The following is a 7,204-nucleotide window of genomic DNA, read 5'->3' as shown; positions in this document are numbered from 1 at the left end:
AAATGGGGGGTGACTGGGTATTGACCCAGGGCCCTCCTGAAGGTATCCCGTGTCTTTCTCGTCTCCATCTATATTTCTAATATTCCCTCATTCCTCCCCCCAAGAACCCTTTGACAGGTCAGGGCTAGCCTCCGCCATCACCCTATCATGATCAAGCCCTATTCTAGTTGAAGAATCTAACAATCCCACATGTATCTGCAGGCAGTTGAATAGCCAGCACCGTCCTTGCTTCTCTCCTGCTTGTCTTCTAAGCCAAAGGCATCTGCAACTTAGGACATCTGTTCTCCCCGCAACGGTGACACCTGCACCTCCATTCTCCCCTAGTGAAAAGCTACCTGTGGTCTCCTGCAAGATCTTTTCCCTTCTCAAACCTGAGGTGAATTTCCTGGTGGAGGGGAGGGAGATTGGTACTAGGGTTGAGAGCCAAGTTATAAAGGTCCTTTATTAACATTTCTGGCTGTGAGTCCATACAATCTTCGGAAGGATTTTCATCACTGGATCTCTGAGGACTAATTGTTATGATGGACCCCTTGACAGTATGCTAAAGCTTCCAAACATTGCTACAAATCAGTCTAGAAAAACGCTGTGAAAACCCCAAACTGCCAACAGTGGTGGTGAAATAAGCCAATCTAAACGTTTTTTTTCTGTTGTTTTTTTTAAAGATAGGCTTGGACTCAAATTAAGTTCCTGAACTCCTTGTGAATGTGTCCTAAAGAAACGCTATTTTTTTTTTTTTTTTTCGAGACAGGGTTTCTCTGTGTAGCTTTGCGCCTTTCCTGGAACTCACTCTGTAGCCCAGGCTGGCCTCGAACTCACAGAGATCCGCCTGCCTCTGCCTCCCAAGTCCTGGGATTAAAGGCGTGTGCCACCACTGCCCGGCTAAGAAACACTACTGTTAAGTAATGAACTAGGGGAGAGACAAGCAGCGAGTAAGCCATGCACCACGTGTTCCATATCTTTAGAAAAGAAAAGGCCCAACAATGAGAGTGAAAGTGTATGCCTTTATTCAACAGGAGTCATTAAGACAGAACCGTATCATACATTGACTTTCAAGAAGACAGTTTCTATAGTACCAATAAAAGGAAGATAGAAAGTGAGAGGAACAGACAATAGTGTGGAGTTGAAAGGCAGACTGTTTGTGTGTCAAAGTGCTGAGGCCTACATACACAAAGACTTCGGTCAACAAGTCTAATGCTAAGGCCATCTCTCCTGTTCTGATTCTCTTGGTGCTGGTGAAGGGTGTGTGGAGAAACTCAATTAGGAGTTCTGAAAACACATCAAAGCACTTACGGCTACAGAAGGCTTTTTAACTTCTAGAGATTCATTTGTTGTATACTCTAGATATATCACGTGTTCAAGAAATCTCATGTATTTTTCTGAGAACAAGTTTGATGAAGCTATCACATCCCCAGCCCAGGACATTCCCTCGTGAGACGGTCTCATGCAGCCCAGCCTGGCCTTGAGCTTGCCATAGCTGCAGATGACCATGAACTCATCTTCTAGCTTTCACCTGCCAATTGCTGGGAACTTCAGGCATGCTACCATTCGCCCCTCTCCTCCTCTGGCCACCGGTGACCGGCCAGTGATTCTAGCAGAACTCCATGTAGATGTGCTCAAGTGATGCCACACAGGTTCAGCAGGGTCACTACTGAAGTCTTTAAATGTTAACACTGCCCGAAAACTTGACTGCAAAAGGATTGCTAACTTCAAGGGGAAACTCCAATTTCAGTCCTAAACTCTAGGTAATTTCAAAACATTAGACTCTTGTTTTTAAATTAACTTTATATTCTACATGTTCCATACGAAGGACCCAGGCTGGGTGTGAAATAAATTCTAGCACATCTTCAGATATTCAGAAGAACCTTGATTAAATTTAGTAAAACTGAGTGTTGGCTTAGGTTGGACTAATAAACTATTCATCAAGTTCAGATACAGACACAGAGGTGCAAGCCCTGACTATGGCAAAGGCTGCCCTAATTTACAGAAGACTGTGCTTTTAGTCCATGCAACACTCATGGTTGACTGGTGTTAAATGAACCTGCAATCCTTTAGTAGGGCTTGTGAAAGAGTAAGGCACTCGGCTCCATTGAAAACCACATCTTGGTTTACCTTCTCCCTAAGGGATCCTCTAAGTTTTGCAGTTAAGATGGAAATCAAGCTTTTGACTTTTATTTCTACCCCTCAGCTTGAGTTTCGAGAACAAGAAAACTGAGACTGAGGCCTGGGAGAAACCACTAGCTAGTCCCCGCCAGCCTCCACAACTGATCATCTGGCTTTTCCAGGTCTCCTCTTGTTCTAAAAGCCTTCTGGGAACTCCTCTTCTTAGCGGAAGGGTGAAAGCTACTGGATACGGAAATACCCACTCCTCAGTCTACAGGCTATCTTCTGTGAAATGTCCCAGGTGCAGCAAGTGTCCTGGACAGAGTGTGGGGAAATACACTGAGCATCCCTTTGAAGTGTAGATACAGATATTTTGGCATACAGAAATCAGGTTGTGAACCCACACATCTGGTTAAAGAGGTAAGGAAAATTCAAGAGCAAGTACTGATGAGGATTTTTTACCTCCCAGCAAGTCCTAAAGAATTAGGACTTGGGCCCAGAGAAAAAGGCTGAAGTGTATTTTCGTCCTGTGACTTAGGGCAATTCTACAATATTAAGATTACCTATTAAAGTGACCCTATCCATTCATTATGGAGAAAAACCAAGGACACAAGAATTCAAATGAAGGGACTCAGTTTCTTCTCAGCAAAAAATGAAACGAGGTTTAAAAGTTCCCTAAAGCTGCATTTGCCTAAGCAAATTTATTTAGCCTGTCCCTCTGTATTCCAACGATCCCCAAAGGTCCATCTATTAAAATGGCACCTTAGGACTACAGTAGCTGCTTCCATCTAGAGTACCTTTTCTTCATCTCACTACTGCTTTGTGCAGTGGTCAAAGCCTCTATGTTACAAGTCATGGATACTTATTTTGGGAAACACAGCACTGATTAATTGAACACTAAAAACTACAGCCAGTGCTGCACAGCTGCAATTTTAGGAAGAACCGTTATGGCGAATTTCTTCTTATTCTTGTATAACCTGCGTTTTAGCAGTGCTGAGTACACAATAAATACTTAAGTTAACAAGATTGTATATAAAAGGCCAGAAATGTTCAATGTGACTGAAAACCAGTTAAGATAAAGTAGTGTAAAAAGCAACAAATATAGGTTTCTAAGATTCTGGGAAATAGAGTCCCGTATCACATGAATATGGATTTTGCTTATGAAGTGACTGAGCTCAATATGTACTATTACATAATGGTAGTTACTTTAATGGACACAATACACTTAAATGTCTCACCTTCATTGCTTTCATGAGTAGGAATTATGATGCAGATGTTCCCTGAGTTAACAAATTTCCTTTGTGTGTGCACACATGTATTCAAGTGCACTTGTCTGCATGGACACATGGAGAGCATAGAGCCTCATGTTGGAATGTTCTCCTCAGTTGATTCTCCACCTTATTTTTGAAGACAGGGTTTTCTCACTGAATCTGGAGCTTAACTGGCTAGTGAATCTCCAGATCAGCCTTGCTCCACCTCCCTAAGAGCTGGTATTATTACAGGCAAATGCCACCAACATGCACCTTCTATGTGGGTTCTGGGGTCCTGATGCTTGGGCAGCAGGTGCTTTCACTGAGCTCTTTCAAGGCCCCAAGAAATTTGTTTTAGAAATAGTACTTTCACTGAGATCTGGAAGCCCATCCTCTTGGATGGCTGAACTAACTTCAATGTTTTTACCCAACTCAGATGTTCGAATCTTCAAGTTACTTTTAAAAAGCTATGCAGACGGGCTTGGTGCACAGACCTTTAACCCCAGCATACAGGAGAAGAGCAGGTGGGCGCACTTGCATCTATGAATTCTATCCAGTCCTGCATTACCCATTTTATACAACAGGAAATCTACCTCCATTCCTAAGATCGTCTATGTAGATACTCTGTTCTCCCCGTTATACCCTAAAATCATTTATTTTACAACCACAAGTGAGTTTTCTCTAATTCAACAGTAATCCAGGTGTGGTACCCAAGACAATTCACTTCATACTTCTGCTACTGCTCATTTCCCTACATGCTCTTCTTGACACAAGCTATCCTCACGATCATGTGGAAACACGACCTAATCAACACAGATGGTCCTCTGACGCAGATGCAGCTTCCATGTGCCCAGATCAGTCAAGCAGGCAATGAATCTGGCTATGAAACTCACCTCGGAGAATGACTAGACAACAGAAAACAAGCCTTCTGTATCTTTGAGCGGCTAGTTCTTCAACATTCCCAGGGCCTGGTATGGCAGCAACATCTAACAAAGCATCCATCACTGTAAAGAAAAGCCTGTTTCCCTACCATACCTTCTTACCTTCCTTGGTGTTAGAAGAAACGAGGCTCACTACAACAGACTACTCTTTTCTCACTCTTCAGTGACATTAGATGGGTAGAAGAACAGAGGAGGTAATAACACAAGACAGATAAGTGATGAAGGTTTCATATTTTTACTTACGTTCTCAAATACACTACCCTGCTTATGGCCAAGTTCCTCAGTTGCTCTTCCCCAGTCTGTGGTGACCTTCCCATAACCTGTTTAAGGCAACTATTTGAGGGCCCTTCCCCATGTCACATTCAGATGTGAGCTCTCAAGATTCATCAAAAACTACAAGGTTTTAAATTCCACTTTTAATTATCTTTTACTTAATAATAAAATGAAAAATAATATATGAATACATACAATCTATATACATATTTATTGCAAATACTTAAAATTCTTATTAAAATGATTTTTCCTTATTTGTGAAAAAATATGACTTATTAAATGGCGTCGACACCAACTTCTCTGTACATACCCTCAATTCCAATGTTAACAATTCCTTTAAAAAGGCAAAAGACACAAAAATTTAGCATTTACCAAACCAGTCTGTACAAACCTTATCACCAGAGAGGGAAAAATAGCTTGTGGTAAATAAGTCAATTTTCTTTTAAAATAAAAAATAAAGCCCCCAAATCATTCCCCTTATTGCATTTTTCTTTTCTTTTGGGAAATAATCTGAGTGTGTTTAGAGTAACTTCTTTGAAATAATTTGTGCCTTAACAGTGAGATCCTACATTAAACATACCATATATGAGAAACTCAGTCTTCCACCGTCACTTTTTACATAGATATTAAAATATATATTACTTAAAATATATTACTGGAAAGTTATTTTAAAATCGATCTTTAATAGTTGTATCAAATGTAAAGCATTAAAAAAAATAAAGTAACCAAGACTCTATGAAGCTATTGCTTCAGCTTTAGGAAATGTCTACCTACTGTTCTGTTCAATAGGTTTGTAGGTATTGAAACACATAGGAAAAGGTCCCTGCCTGTCATCCTGTTTCGCAAAGTCTCTTTGGACTGTTCTATACATGGAGCTGCAGACTACCCACGGCCAAGCTTCCCACTTGCACACATTGTTGTAATGCAAAAGGACGCTTCCTTCTCGTTATGTGAAGTCAGAGAAAAAAACTGCCACTGCTCATTAACAATGAGCTCTAAAACAAACTGCAGTATAACGATCAAAGGAATTCCTCATTCTAACGAACAACTTAATTGAAGAGCTTACTAAGATTTCCTGAAGTGGAGGGAAGTAGTATGGAGCAACCAGAATGGTAACTGATGGGCCTGTTCTATGCAGGACGTCGTACCTTCACCTGGAAGGCAGGGAGGTCTTCCTTTGCTGTCAATCTACATCTGAGACAGGGTCTCAAATGTCCACATCTCTACACTCAGGAGTGCAGCCTTCCCATTTGCCAGCGCTGACTCTTAAGAAATGCTACACAGAACATTGGAGACAGCTTCAGTGTCTTGAGCACAGGGTTGAGGAACTGACGTGGGGCAACACCTCCAGGTCATTTGTGTTCTGCCCCTTAAATTAGTAGGATAAAGATTTCTGATTATTATAAAAATCCTTTATGATTCAGGGAGTGTTCTACTGAGGCAGCTGAGAACACTTAACTGACCCTGAGATGATATGTCACAAATACTCTCCCAGAAGTGACTTGCACAAGTGGTTACCTGAAGGCTGGAGGGGGCACACTGGCATGTGTATCAGGTATGATATTTAAAACTTCACTGGAAATGCCACCTAAAGTCCAAAGGATAAGCTTAACACTTATCGAACCATTTCAGTGTTAATCTTAAGGTAAATTAATTAAAAAGTTATGATAAAAAAACGTGTTAACAGGTACTGGAATACCAAATTCAACTTAAAGGGCCAGACAAATTTTTTCTTTTCTGTTCATTTATAAGATGGATGTTCCTCTTCTATCTGGAACTGTGTTTTAAAACAAACCATTTAAATAGACTCATATTTAATATATTTTCAATCTACGAAAAAAAAAGATTCTTTTGTCAAGTCTGAGGCAGTGTACCTAGCTGGCAAGTTCTGCTTTTGGAATAGCAGAATGCAAATTAGCTGGGTGTTACTTAGTGGAATCAGGTGAAGAGCAATACTTAGGCCCTACATGGCCTGGCTTTGGATCAAGAGAAAAGAACAGTGTGGTTTCCTCTTTAAATGGACCTGACAGTCCCTAATGTCTCCCTCCTGTCCATCCATTCTCAGATTAAGGGACCCAGGTAAGCAGGGTAGAAGGTGGAAAGATTACTTTGACCAATACAAACCAGCCACTGACATTCAGCATGACGTCCATTCTGAACTCCTCTTCCAGCAGGCTAGACAAGGAGACCACTCAGATATGGGTCTTTTAAGGTCCCATGGGGACTACCCAAGGTCCTGAAGGTTTGGGAGCATAACCCTGGCTTCTATTTCCTACTGATCCTTCACTTCAGAACGCACACACTTCTTAACCCGGAATCCTTGCAGCCTTTCTCTTCTCTCAGCTGTGCCTCAACTGGAGTAAAGGGAGATGGAAAGACATCACACTGTCCTGACTGGTTCTGGGACACAGAGTTTAAGCCTGGAATTGTTTAGGGTCACGAAAGCAGGAAAGAAACAGGAAGAGTGAGTTTCACAGAGTCTGGAGCAAGGACTGAGGAACCACATGTGTGTGATGCAGGAAGCAGGGTGGCCAGGGGTGAGCACCACAAGGTGGGTGGGCAAACATATTACTGTCTCCTTTCCTGGGATGTGATTGACGGGTTAAATTGTCCTGAGTTTTTATAAATAGCTTTCGACAC

The sequence above is a fragment of the Peromyscus leucopus genome, chromosome 22 (assembly GCF_004664715.2).
Source record: "Peromyscus leucopus breed LL Stock chromosome 22, UCI_PerLeu_2.1, whole genome shotgun sequence".
NCBI classification, from domain to species: Eukaryota; Metazoa; Chordata; class Mammalia; order Rodentia; family Cricetidae; genus Peromyscus; species Peromyscus leucopus.
The sequence above is the reverse complement of the archived record's forward strand: the minus strand, read 5'-3'. Positions refer to the sequence as shown.